The sequence below is a fragment of the Lampris incognitus genome, chromosome 2 (genome assembly GCF_029633865.1).
Source record: "Lampris incognitus isolate fLamInc1 chromosome 2, fLamInc1.hap2, whole genome shotgun sequence".
In the NCBI taxonomy this organism is placed as follows: Eukaryota; Metazoa; Chordata; class Actinopteri; order Lampriformes; family Lampridae; genus Lampris; species Lampris incognitus.
In genome coordinates, this window is record NC_079212.1 from 126,190,247 (window position 1) to 126,205,242 (window position 14,996).

The 14,996-nt window shown below is 41.4% G+C and overlaps 1 protein-coding gene across 1 annotated transcript in view; it reads left to right on the forward strand.

The window, feature by feature from the left end:
- Positions 1–14,704, forward strand: part of kif5ab (kinesin family member 5A, b) — a 157,421-nt gene extending 142,717 nt beyond the window's left edge. The window contains exon 29 of the mRNA XM_056301645.1: positions 14,618–14,704. The gene's annotated coding sequence lies outside the window, so the exon portion shown is untranslated. The remainder of the gene's footprint in view (positions 1–14,617) is intronic.
- Positions 14,705–14,996: the final 292 nt, after the last annotated feature.

The following is a 14,996-nucleotide window of genomic DNA, read 5'->3' on the forward strand; positions in this document are numbered from 1 at the left end:
GTCAAGGAAATTGAATGTTTAGCCTAATGCCCTAGAACCAGCTACTAGGCCTACTACTAAACTGTAGTGGAGGACTTTGAGTATTTTTTACCAAACTTTGGTATATTTTACCAAACACAAAACAATATTATATAGGCCTACTATATATAAAATATATAACAATATTTTTATTTTACCCAAAACAAAACAAAAAACAGTTGCCATGTTAAAATCAAGGACAATTAGTTGCTTACTTCGAGAGTCGAGATCACTAACACTCACTTACACACGTAAATGGCAAATGCATGGCACAGTGGCCAGTGACATGGAAGTCCAACATATCCATCTGTGGTCCCGCTCCCGACGTTAGTAGTTGTACTAACATTAGAGCCCAGGCGAACCTATAAGAAGGCATAACGTTAGTTTACATAAACGCACATTAATGTATACTAAACACTGCTAACTAAACGGGAAATTCAAAATCAATCTGAAAGAGTGTTAACTAGCCATGCTTTTCTGTAGAAAATGCAAAATGACTTGATCAAGCCTTACCTCGTTAACGTTAGTGGTGGTCGAGTCCTCTTCAGAAATGTCGCTAGCAGCAGCCGAGCTAATGTTAACGTCGCTGACTTTTTCTGAATCAGCAACTTTTTTAGCTTTTGAGCTGTTAAAACCAAAGTCCAGCAGGCTTGCAGTGAGCTGTCTTTTTGCTGGCCGAGGAGGAGGCATGGTGAAAACTATTGCACATTACCTGATGTGACTAGCTAAGACAATATTAAGACAACATTAATAACGTTCCATCTCCCCTCCTTGGCGCCCTTGTCAACGTTTCAAGCATACCGAGTTTCCCAAAACCAAGGTTGCTTTAGGCTACCCTACAGCGCCCCACAGTGTCTCTGTGGTGAAGTGCAGCCAAATGTCCTATTCACGGACGAATAATGGTGCGTAGTTCTTTTCGAAAACATATTTATTTAAAACAATTTATTTCACTAACATAAAGAATCCTAATAACATTGAAAGATACTTTTTAAAATATTTTGTTAGAGACCCCCACAGATCTAGAGTTTTACAGCTTTCAAGGGAGCTAATGCCTCTTTCATGGGAGCTCAGCTCCCATTGGTTCCCACATAATTCGAACACAGGGTTTAGTAGCGCATCAATCCCTTTTTCAAACATTCATTCATTCATGAAAAATGAAATGCAGTTAGGTACACACAATTGCATGTAAGAAATATAGGCATAGTTTGCTTTGCAAGATAGTTGAATCTTAAATATGTAAAGATAAACTCTAAAGGTGTCTCCAGTTATATGTCTGCACAGAGTCAGAATGAGATTATTGCATGCATTGGAAATTAAGTCAGAGGTGCAATCATAGATGAAGAAAAGGAGGCAAAATTCGTCTCTGTGTGCCTTGATAAAGCTCCAGACTCATCTAAACAGGATCAGTTGTAGGTCATTCTTAAATTTGTTGACAAAGCAGCCAAAAAACAGGAGTGCCTAAATTTAGTGCAGTCTTGCCAAGAATCTCATGGAGACAATGGAGAAATGTGGCCTTGATGTCAACAATATCGGGGGTAAGGATATGATGGCTGTGCTGCTATGTCTGGAATATATATAGGGGTGTGCAAGCTATCATAAATAGAGCAGTGAGAAGACATACTTTGTGCATTGCTATGCACATTGATTGAACCTAGTTGTGATTGATATGTGTTGTAAGAACATAGCCTCACACAACTCTGGTGTCAGTGAGCAGCTCTACTCCTTCATGGATGGTTCAACCAAAAGACATGGTCTGTTCATTGATGTGCAAAAGGAGCTGATGGAAAATGACCACAAGAGACCCAAGACAGTGAAGGCTTTGAATGTCAGAAGATGGGCAGCACGAATTTACAACTGCTGAGTCCTTTTTACCATGGATTCTGTGGTGAAGACATTGTCATCGGATTCAGACCACTGATGCATTTGACCGACCGGGACACAGCAAGAACTGCAATGGCGCTGAGAAAAGCGATTGATTTTTAATTCTGTCTCCATCTGGTGGCCTTGAGTAGAATTCTCACAGTGGCTGGCCTCTCAAAATCCCCCCAGGGTGAAAACATGGACAGCTGCACAGCATGTGGATGACTGCCAAACGGAGCTATCTGTCCTGAGGACAGATGACGTTTTTGTGGAGATGTGGGATGGAGCAGAGATGGTTACCTCAAAGATCAATGTTCAGTGGAGAGAAAGAAGAAGCAGAAAGGTTTCAGAGAGACTGGAGAACAACTGGCAAAATCAGCCACAGATGATTCCAAAAGAGGAGATGAAGGTTCATTCTTACTTTAACTCTTAACCTCTCCATGCAGAGCATCATAGACAGATTCAGCAATGAGACCCTACCACTTCTCAAACATTCAAGCAGCCTCACAAAGCCATCAGCAGAGAAGATCCCACACCTTCAACAGCTGTGTACATACTACAGTGGAAATGTAAATTCAGAACAAGCCTAAATGGAGTACCAACTCTTGATACACAGACTCCAGAGAGAAGAAACACCACCAAGTAAGATGATGGCTATTTACCAGTTCATGGTTGAGAATAATCTTCTTAAAGCATATCCTGAGGTCAGCAAGCTCTACCAGCTCGTCATCATACTCCCACTCACATCATGCAGCAATGAAAGATGCTTCTCTTCACTTAAATTAATGAAGAACAGACTGCGTTCCACGATGATGCAAAAAAAGATGGCTGATCCGAAGGTCATGGCAGTCGAGGCAGAGAGGACACAGGAAGTGAACATGGAGAGAGTTAGGGATTCCTTTTGGAGTCTTGCAGACAGACGTTAAGGTAGGCAGGAAAATCCGACACTTAGCTATTATTGCCCCCCCTTTCTCTCGCTCTCATATAATTCATTAATATCCCGCTCCTCATTTGGTGAGCACTTTTATCAATACCATTGATGGTTTCCAGGAAAAAAATTATATATATATATATATAGACAGAGAGAGAGAGAGAGAGAGAAGAGAGAGGTGTGATTACAAATTATGTACTTAGGCTAGTGGTGATGATGGATCTTTCAAGGAGGCTGAGCAGTTTGGAAAATAGGTTACTACTGCTCAGTCTGAGCTTTTATTGGCAGTGGAGCAAATACTGCTATGTGATGTCAGCGCAGTCTCATCTGTACTCATGCTGCTTCCTGTGCAATGTGTTTGAAAATACAGCTATTACCTGGTTGGGGGGTTCTTTTCAACTGTGGCTTTATTATCTGGGTTCTCTAAATTAATTTGTATTGTGGATATAGCCTTTTTATGTGAATTTACGCCCCTTAAATTTTTTGGGTGAAGCACACAAAATTTATCTCTTTCAAGAAAAGTGGCAGCTGCGTCGAAGTGAGTGAATAAGTGGAGTTTCATTTTCAATAACCTTAACAGTACAAATAACTGACATGAAAATCTCTAAATAAATATACAGCATTTACCCTAATGTAAAGTGGGAGTTTACTGAGCGACAAAATCTGATTTAGTGAAGTATTAAAATACCCCCCCCCCCAAAGTCTTTGAATATTGCATCATTGTTTTCTTTTGGACCCCATGCCTGCTCTAATTATGGCCCCTCACACACACACACACACACACACACACACACACACACGATGCCCCTGCCTGAAGGTGTCCTGTGGTATCTGGCACCTAAACATTAGCAGCAGATCCTTCAAGTCCTGTAAGTTGTGATTGGACTTGTCAGTCAGCACATCCCATAGATGCTCAATCAGATTGAGATCTGGAGAATTTGGAGGCCTGGGCAACACCTTGAACACTTCATCATGTTGCTCAAACCATTCCCGAATAATTTGTGCAGTGTGGCAGGGAGCATTATCTTTCTGAAAGAGGCCACTGCCATCAAGGAATACCATTGCCATGAAGGGGTGTACCTGGTCTGCAACGATGTTTAGGTAGGTGGCATGTGTCAAATTGACATCCACATGAATGGCCGGACCCAGGGTTTCCCAGTAGAATATTGCTCAGATTATCGCACTCCCTTCACTGGCTTGTCATCTTTCTACAGTGTGTCCTGGTACCATCACTTCCCCAGGTAAATGACACACGTACATGGCCATCCACATGATTTAGAAGAAAACAGGACTCATCGGACTAGGCGACCTTCTTCTACTGCTCCAGGGTCCAGTTCTGATGATTGCGTGCCCATTGTAGGTGCTTTCGATGGTGGATATGGGTCATCATGGGTACTCTGACCAGTCTGCTGCTACATAGCCCCATAAGCAGCAGGGTACGATGCACTGTGTGTTGTGAAACATTCCTCCTGTAACCATCATTTAAATTATCTGTGACTTGTGCCACAATAGACCTTCTGTCGCTTTGGACCAGACAAGATAGCCTTCATTACCCTCACACATATTAATGAGCCTTGGGTGTCCAACACCCTGTCATCGGTTTGTGGTTTGTCCTTCTTCGGATCACTGTCGGTAGGTACTCACCACTGCTGACCAGAAGCCCCCCAAAAGCCTTGCCGTTACAGAGATGCTCTGACCCAGTTGTCTGGCCATAACAATTTGACCCTTGTCGAATTCGCTCAGGTCTTTCCTCCTGCCCATTTCTCCTACATCCAACTTGTTAACTACGAGAACTGATTATTCACTTACCATCTAATCTACCCAGACCTTGACATGTGCCCTTAATTGGAGATGATCAACATTATTCGGTTCACCAGTGAGTGGTCATAATGTTTTGGCTCAACAGTGTGTACACAAATTTTTACTGTAAACACTTAACAAATGTTCTATTGTATAGGATTTATATTGTTTTTTCTTTTTTTCCCAAATTTTAGTCTGAATAAAGGCACATTTTGATGCCTAAATCCCTTCACAACCTCCTCACCCACTTCATATTCATATATAGCGTTTTTTGTTTTTTTGGAAACCATCAATAGTGTAGATAAAAGTGCTCAACAAATGAGGAGTGAGTCAAGTAAATTCTTTATGAGACAGTACAAGCCTGTTTCATGCCATAAGCAATCATCAACTGTCAGTAAAGCTACTCAAGGAAAGGACATGCCATTTACGCCTTGTCAGCACATCACGTGCACAGTGTCCAATGGGGAAGGGAGTGGTGCAACATACAAAAATTCAAGGATGAGCTGATGATTGCTTATGACATGAAACAGGCTTGTACTGTCTCATTAAAAAAAAAATTACTTGACTCACTAGATTATATATATATATATATATATATATATATATATATATATATATATATATTACTACTACTACTTTCGGCTGCTCATATCAGGGATCGTCACAGCGGATCATCCGTTTCCGTTTCTTTTATATTGTGACGTGGTCAAGTAATGGACTCCTCGGCCAGCCTTTCAGAGCTAACCAGCAAGATTTTAATGACCGTAAGACAAGCCAGTGATAACAGACGCATATATGTATTTGTCTTAACTTCCTTTCTTTTCCAAGCCACAGAACCGACCTTACCTATTTGCCTACTCTTTACACTCATCGTGGTAAATAGCATGCTGTCTAATACAACTTCTCTAATAACGTCCCCATTACCTTCCACAACATTCCCGCTATCTGTAACAGATTTGCCCGTTTTTAACATGTTCAATATCCCACAAAAAAACCAAAATATTAACACTCTTCAGTTACATCGTGGGTAATATGCAAATGAACCCCCTGACTTCCAGCAGGAACACTCCAGTAGAATTCGCTACACTATATACAGTGCATCCAGAAAGTATTCACACCCCTTCACTTTCCCCACATTTTGTTATGTTACAGCCTTATTCCAAAATGGATTAAATTCCTTTTTTTTTCTCATCAATCTACACACAATACCCCATAATGAGAAAGGGAAAAAGGTTTTGTAGAAATTTTTGCAAATTTATTAAAAATAAAAAACTGAAATATTGCATGTACATAAGTATTCACACTCTTTGCTATGACACTCAAAATTAAGCTCAGGTTCATCCTGTTTCCACTGATCATCCTTGAGATGTTTCTACATCTTGATTGGAGTCCACCTGTAGTAAATTCAATGGATTGGACATGGTTTGGAAAGGCACACACCTGTCTATATAAGGTCCCACTGTTGACAGTGCATGTCAGAGCAGAAACCAAGCCATGAAGTCAAAGGAATTGTCGGTGGACCTCCGAGACAGGATTGTATCGAGGCACAGATCTGGGGAAGGGTACAAAAAAATGTCTACAGCTTTGAAGGTCCCGAAGAGCACAGTGGTCTCCATCATTCGTAAATGGAAGAAGTTTGGATCCACCAGGACTCTTCCTAGAGCTGGCCGCCCAGCCAAACTGAGCAATCGGGGGAGAAGTGCCTTGGTCAGGGAGGTGACCAAGAACCCGATGGTCACTCTGACAGAGCTCCAGCATTCCTCTGTGGAGATGGGAGAACCTTCCAGAAGGACAACCATCTCTGCAGCACTCCACCAATCAGGCCTTTATGATAGAGTGGCCAGACGGAAGCCTCTGCTCAGTAAAAGGCACATGACAGCCTGCTTGGAGTTTGCCAGAAAGCACCTAAAGGACTCTCAGACCATGAGAAACAAGATTCTCTGGTCTGATGAAACCAAGATTGAACTCTTTGGCCTGAATGCCAAACGTCACGTCTGGAGGAAACCAGGCACCTCTCATCACCTTGCTAATACCACCCCTACAGTGAAGCATGGTGGTGGCAGCATCATGCTGTGGGGATGTTCTTCAGCGGCAGGAACTGGGAGACTAGTCAGGATCGAGGGAAAGATGAATGGAGCAAAGTACAGAGAGATCCTTGATGAAAACCTGCTCCAGAGTGGTCAGGACCTCAGACTGGGGCGAATGTTTACCTTTCAACACGACTACGACCCTAAGCACACAGCCAAGACAACGAAGGGGTGGCTTCAGCACAAGTCTGTGAATGTCCTTGAGTGGCCCAGCCAGAGCCCAGACTTGAACCCCATTGAACATCTCTGGAAAGACTTGAAAATAGCTTTTGCAGCAATACTCCCCATCTAACCTTACAGAGCTCGAGAGGATCTGCAGAGAAGAATGGGAGAAATACCCCAAATATAGGTGTGCCAAGCTTGTAGCTTCATACCCAAGACTTGAGGCAGTAATCGCTGTCAAGGGTGCCTCAACCAAATACTGAGTAAAGGGTGTGAATACTTATATATATAAAATGTTCTTTGATAATCATTGGTAGATAGTCCCAGGCATGCTTAGTCCTCTTACTTGTTAGCATCGCACTGACTCAAATTCCTTATATTTGCAAACTTGACAACTAATGAAACTAATTTGACTTGAAATAATATTTTGCGTAAGTTAACCAAAATTTAGGTTGTGACACTAACCTATAAAGAGCTTTGCACTGCCAAACAGTAACTTCCTTCCTTACAGCGAAGCAGATCAACCATTGGTATCTGTTACTGACTTGATCCCATCACATGGTCAACACGTTGAAAGATGGAAAAAATCTAAATGATCTAAATTAAGCACTAAATTAATAAATAAATCACCACAGCTAAAGAAAAACATTTACATATATCCATATTTTGGAAATCTACTACTGCTACTTTCGGCTGCTCCCATTAGAGGTCGCCACAGTGGATCATCCGTTTCCATTTCTTCCTGTCCTCTGCATCTTCCGCTGTCACGCCAGCTACCTGCATGTCCTCCCTCACCACATCCATAAACCTCCTCTTGGCCTTCCTCTTTTCCTCTTGCCTGGCAGCTCCATATTCAGCATCCTTCTCCCAATATACCCAGCATCTCTCCTCCACACATGTCCAAGCCATCTGAATTTTGCCTCTCTTGCTTTGTCTCCAAACCATCCAACCTGCGCTGTCCCTCTAATACACTTGTTACTAATCCTGTCCTTCTTCACCACTCCCAATGAAAATCTTAGCTCTGCCACCTCCAGCTCTGCCTCCTGTCTTTTCGTCAGTGCCACCATCTCCAATACAACATAGCTGGTCTTGCTACCATCTTGTAAACCTTCCCTTTAACTTTTGCTGGTGCCCTTCTGTTGCAAATTACTCCTGACACTCGGTCGCTCTGTCTAGCCAATTGGTACAAGTCCTTTTCCCCTTCCTTAGTGTCTAATCTCTCATATAACTCTCCATGTGTCTTTTCCTTTGCCTTTGCCACCTCTCTCTTTGATTTAAGCTGCATCTCCTTGTACTCCTGTCTACTTTCTTCATCTCTCTGCCTATCCCACTTCTTCTTTGCCAACCACTTCCTCTGTATACTTTGCTGTACTTCCTCATTCCACCACCAGGTCTCCTTGTTTTCCTTCTGTCCAGATGACACACCAAGTATCTTCCTAGCTGTCTCCCTCACTATTTCTGCAGTGGTTGTCCAGCCATCTGGCAACTCTTCACTGCCACCCAGTGCCTGTCTTAACTCCTGCCTGAACTCCACACAACAGTCTTCCTTCTTCAACTTCCACCATTTGATCCTTGGCTCTGCCTTCACTTGCTTGTTCTTCTTGGTCTCCAAAGTCATCCTACAGACCACCATCCAATGCTGCCTAGCTACATTCTCCCATCACCACCTTGCAGTCTCCACTCCCTTTCAGATTGCGCCTTCTACATAAGATATAGTCCACCTGTGTGCACTTTCCTCCACTCTTGTACGTCGCCATGTGTTCCTTCCTCTTCTTGAAATACGTAGTCACCACAGCCATTTCCATCCTTTTCTCAAAACCCATCACCATCTGTCCTTCCACATTCCTCTCCTTGACACCATATCTACCCATCACCTCCTCATCACCTCTGTTCCCTTCACCAACATGCCGATTGAAGTCTGCTCCAATCACCACTCTCTCCGTCTTGGGTACACTCTCCACCACGTCATCCAACTCACTCCAGAATTCTTCTTTCTCTTCTATCTCACACCCGACTTGCGGGGCATATGCGCTGATAATATTCATCGACACACCTTCGATTTCCAGCTTCATACCCATCACTCTGTCCAACACTCTCTTCACCTCCAACACACTCTTGACATACTCTTCCTTCAGAATTACCCCTACCCCATTTCTTCTCCCATCCGCACCATGGTAAAAGAGTTTTAACCCACCTCTAATGCTCCTGGCCTTACTCCCCTTCCACCTGGTCTCTTGCACACACAGTATATCTACCTTTCTTCTCTCCGTCATATCAGGCAGCTCTCTCCCTTTACCAGTCATAGTGCCAACATTCAAAGTTCCGACTCTCACCTCCACACTCCTACTCTTCCTCCTCTCTAGCTGCCTCTGGACATGCCTTCCCCTTCACCTTCTCCTTTGCCCAACAGTAGGATAGTTTCCACCAGCACCCTGCTGGCCAACAGTACCAGTGGCGGTCGTTGGTAACCTGATCATAAATCAGATTTCCATACTGGAAATCTGATTTATGATCCACATATTTGATTTGGCAAAGTTTTTACGCCAGATGCCTTTCCTGATGCAACCTTCCCCATGTATCTGGGCTTGGGACCGGCACTAAGAATACACTGGCTTGTGCATCCTCAGTGGTTGGGTTATTGATATTTCGGAAATGCACAACCATATGTTCTTGAAACACGACGGCTTAACACTCATGAGTAATCAAATCCTGTCATTGTCACAAGTCAAAATAAGACCTCAAGGTTAATAAACCAGCTCGCAAAGTGAACTGTAAATTGCTTGATTACCAACACACAAACACAGCTTGTCTGTCTTTGAATGGGATCTGCTCTCCAAAGGTTAAAAAATCTGACTTTTGCTATTTTTGTTTCAACATAACTACTTAGCACAAAGAGAAATTAGAGTATGTTATATGTAAAGTAAAATACAGCAAGAATAACAAGTACAATTGCAAATAAAAGCATGATACATACACTTGGCGTGTTTTTCTTAGTATACCAGACTGGAGGGTAAGCTCCATATCTGTAGTCTAGCCCCCGCTCAAACCAGTGACCTCATTCATTCAGATAGGAAGGTAAAAAGAGGACGAACAGCACAGGACCTTCCAATTGCCGGAAGCCAAAAGGGGCAAAGTTCATTCCCTCACTTCACAGAAACTGTGACACAGTCATGAGAAAGCACTCATGGACTGTGGACACACTATAATTCTCAACACTCTCTCACCTCACAGACCACTGACTTACTTTTTTTGCCTTTATTTCTGATGACCTGTGAAACCAGAGCCCGAGGTTAAAAGACTGTGGTGAGTACAAATATGACCGGTCTAATGATAAATGACGCTGCATTTTTTTTTTGTAGATCTTGCATTCATAAAAACTATTTTTTTAAATAGTGTCATTCTAATTTTGTTCTACCCGATAGCCTTCATTCACTTACACTGTTTCTAGCCCACTGGTTATACACAAAAGTATTGACAATACTGCATATGAGACAATATGTACTTAGTCTCATGTTTCACCTGTCATGATGTCATAATACACCCAGGAAGTAATAAAGTGAAAATGATAGTCGCACAACTGAATAATGATATAGAAGTCTTCACAAGGTTGCTTTTTATATTTAATGTCAGTTTGCTGCTGGAGTAAGCTGTGATGCAATCAATTTGAATGGGTGAATATATAATCCAATGTGATTCAATCAACTTTAGGTGGTAAAAAAAACACATTTCAACACACAAGAGTATGAAAGAGGAACCCCTTACTCATAGATGAATTTTTTTGAGCAAAAGACAGAAATATATGGCTTTGTTTCAAAGAATAACATCAGTCCTGGGTGAAATCTCAACATTTCTTTGCAAAAATGTTGATATGCATATTTGCTGCGATAACTCAGAGCAAGCCCAACATTGTACACCTGCTGGTTGTAATCTGCTTACAGGTGTGCAGGACCTAATGCATATGCAAAAAAGCATAGTATCATATCTACAGTCTTGAAAAGACTGTTGACCCATCAGATAATATTTTACAAAACCTACTACCCTCAGGTAGGCCAAGATGTCTGTTATTTGTTCAAAGCCGAACATGCTCTCATCTTTTCATGAATTCATCTTTATAGGAATCAAGCCTCCCACTAAACTCCCTAAACTCCCTATACTCCCCACACTCCTTTCTTAGTGCTGAAAGTCATTGTGTCATAGTTCTTTCCTTAAAACTAGTTCTGTATTCTGCCCATTAAGCTAGTTAATCACATTTGTTTACAATGCAACCTCATTTGTTTCAGTTTGTTTTCAATAAATGAGTTTTAACTCTAAAAGCAAGTCAGCACAAACCACCTTAAAAGTGACACTTGAATTTTATTTGGCAATGCCATTTGTTGCCTTGCTGAATTGTTGTTAGCTACATGTATTTCTCACCCAACCTTCCCAGAGGTCATAAATAGCTGAGAAATTACCAACACCAGAGTCAAAGCCTCACTGGACCAGTGTATCTAATAGGTAGGTAGGAATCAATCCCAGTTACTATAAAGCAAATCAAATCAAATCAATTTGATTTGTATAGCCCAATATCACAAATTACAAATTTGCCTCAGTGGGCTTAACAGCAACACAACATCCTGTACTTAGACCCTCTCATCGGATAAGAAACAACTCCCTAAAGAAAACCCTTTAACAGGGAGAAAAAAATAGGAAGAAACCTCAGGGAGAGCAACAGAGGAGGGATCTCTCTCCCAAGACAGACAACGTGCAATAGATGTTGTGTTTACGCAATTTACATGATACAACATTGAAAGAGGATAACAGAATTATAATGACCATGTAAAATGTATGAAGAATATGATGAAGAGGACGCCAAGCAGTGTCCAGACCCCACCACACGACCATCATCATCATGTAAAATAAATAAATAAATACCAATTTGGCAATATATAACTGACTAAAAATCTGAGAAAATCAATTAAAAATTGCCAATGTACAATCCCAATATGTGATCATTTCACTTGTAACAACTTGGTGACTATCAATTTGTGATTGATGTATTGGCCAGCAATATAGTCCATGTTTTGAAGCAGTTCTTTTTTTTTCAGATTTTTTCAACCCAATTGTACTTGGCTAATTATCCCAGTCTTCCGAGCCATCCCAGTCGCTGCTCCACCCCCTCTGCCAATCCGGGGAGGGCTGCAGACTACCACATGTCTCCTCCGATACATGATGAGTCGCCAGCCACTTCTTTTCACCTGACAGTGAGGAGTTTCACCAGGGGGACGTAGCACGTGGGAGGATCACGCTATTCCCCCCAGTCCCCCCTCCCCCCCCGAACAGGCACCCCGCCCGACCAGAGGAGGCGCTGATGCAGCGACCAGGACACATACCCACATCCGGCTTCCCATCCACAGACACAGCCAATTGTATTTGTAGGGACGCCCAACCAAGCTGGAGTTAACGTGGGGATTTGAACTGGGGATTCGAACCGGCGAGCCCCGTGTTGGTAGGCAATGGAATAGACTGCCATGCCACCCAGACGCCCCATATCATTATTTTGATGTGCAATGTTTCAGCATGGAAGCACTGGAATAACTAATTTAGTCCTCTTGAGACCATCAAACTCATTATAATCCATTGCCTAGTGAATCAATAATGCTACATGAATGTTTCTACTCCAAGATGCAGATGCTTAACTTCAGCAAAGTTGGGAGGCTGCAAGATGGTTAGTGAAAATAACATCATTGTCAGTTTTTAACAAATGAACAAACTGACTAAAGCAACCCAAACCTCCCCTGAGTTTAATTCTGTGCAGAGAGCTATTGCATTGTCAGATGATGGTTGATCAGCTTTAAAGCAAAACATGCTTTTTCATGATCTCTCTCTCTCTCGCCCCCATTAAATCGGCTTCGACCCCTTCTATAATCTGCATATCTCTGCAAAGCTCATCTGCCATTAACAAAGAACTGTAATGAGTGATCAAAAAGCATGGATAAACCGGAGTCACTCTCGGTCATCCAAGTGTCTTTTTTATCTCTTCTTCAAGTCTGTTGACAAAGTCCCTCCCCGTTCTCTTCACCGTTGCATAGCCGTCTTTTCTATGTGTCAGGTCTTTGTCCTCCAGTAGACCTCTTTTCTATTTCTATCTCAAATATACCTTATCTGGGATTTTTCAACCTCTGCCGGGGTGGTGTAAACATGGATTATCATTTGTTTACATTGTGTAGCATAACGTGCATTGACTGTGGAGGGCATTTATCTTATGAAAAAGCTTCAGGGTAACTATAGTTCAAAGCTCTTGACCCACCTTACTTAATTAAGTTGACTAGGGATTCTTTATGTCGATTTGTTTTCATCTCAGGAACACAAGTAAACTTCTCACCCAGGGAACAGATTTATCAACAATATTGATCTCCTGTCATATAAGAAAGCCATAATTTAAGAGGCCTGTGACCCATTCTGGCTTAATACTGTGGCAAGGTTAAGGCATTTTACTGGACAACAGTAAAGTAGACTGCAAAGTAGTCACAGTTGTACAAAAGCCCAGTGGTCAATCAATACAGCTTCATTTAACAGGGACATTCCAAGTCCACAACGATCCCTTTGCAAAGGCTCAGCATGATGGTTCAATGAATTCTCTTCTTGTCAACTATACATGCTGTCCACATGTTTCAGTCTAACTTTCGAATAAATGTCAAGCAAATTATTAAATGTCGCAAAAAAAGTGAATTAAAGCATGTTTCCATCAGATCTGTTTAAGTAAATAAATATAACACTGAACATAGGCCTGCATCTCCTATATCCTATGTCCATGCTTCAACACCCATAAAAAATATGAAACAGAGACAGATGATAATGTGATTGAATTCATTTTTAAAGCAGAAAATGTATCTTCATTTCAATTTATTGCATTTTCTTATCAAAGTGTATACGCCTCAAGCAAACGTAAAAACATTTATGCAAATTTTGGGGACTTAACACAATATTTTTCATTTCCATCAAGTTATTTTTTTATTTGAAATGACAAAATTCCCATAAAAATATTTGAATGGAAACATGGTTATCATCAATATACTGCAAGCTTCTCTACTGAGAAGACAATCATTTATAAAGGCATGGAGATTGAATATATACAATATATACAGGTGTTCATCGTTGGCGAGATGAACAACTGCTGATTCTACCTGACCCAAAATGAATACCTAAACCAGCCCCCCACCTGCCATAAGTGCCATCAGCATTAGACAGCTACCTGTGATTTTTATACTGTATAATTTTTACCAATTCAGAATGCTGACACCCCTTCCTACTAGATCCTATAAAGTTAATGTAGATCATTTTCCATATACTTGTCATTCCCAGTATAGTCAAGTGGCTTTAAATAATGACTTGTTGTATTTTGTCAGGAATATAAACACAATATAAATAACAACAGTGTATATCTGGGACGCCAGCATAAGGTATACACTAAGGAATAAATAGTGAAGGAAACCAGAAGGGATTAATGCAAGCCAGGAATAACTTCAATATATTTTAGCAAATCCAGGGGGTTAGCCCGCACCACGCCTGCACCACGGGCGACTGCGCTAACCAGTCAACTAAAGGGTCTGACCCATTAGCCAAGGGCTAATAAATCTAGGCATATTTGATCATTACAATATTATAAACTCTCCTCTTATATGCTTTGTTTGTATTTTCTTCCATTAGGTTTCTAAGTTTGTATTTTCTTCCATTAAGTTTCTAACATATGGCCCTAACTGTTGTTTCATACATATATCAGGAAAAATCATGCCAACTACTGAACCACCCAATGGACTGTGGCAAAGAAACAGCAAGACTCCTCAATCAAATGAAACTTCCAGCTATGGTATGGTGAATGCAAAAGTTTATTCACACACTTACTAAGGCCATAGATGTGTATTTGGAGGATTTAGATTTATGATGGTAATATCATCAAGACAATCCCACTCTACTTAATGCCACTCGCCGTGGCATTAAGCAAAAGCAGAAGCTTAAGCCTTTTTTCACTGAGTTTGGTAGAATTAGCTGACCGATATAAATCTTAAAACAGCTCCTGTGATATAAATTATCCTTATTATCCCTTCTTATGTTTACTAGTTTATGCCACTCCAGTAAGGTGATGATATGTATGTTATTTC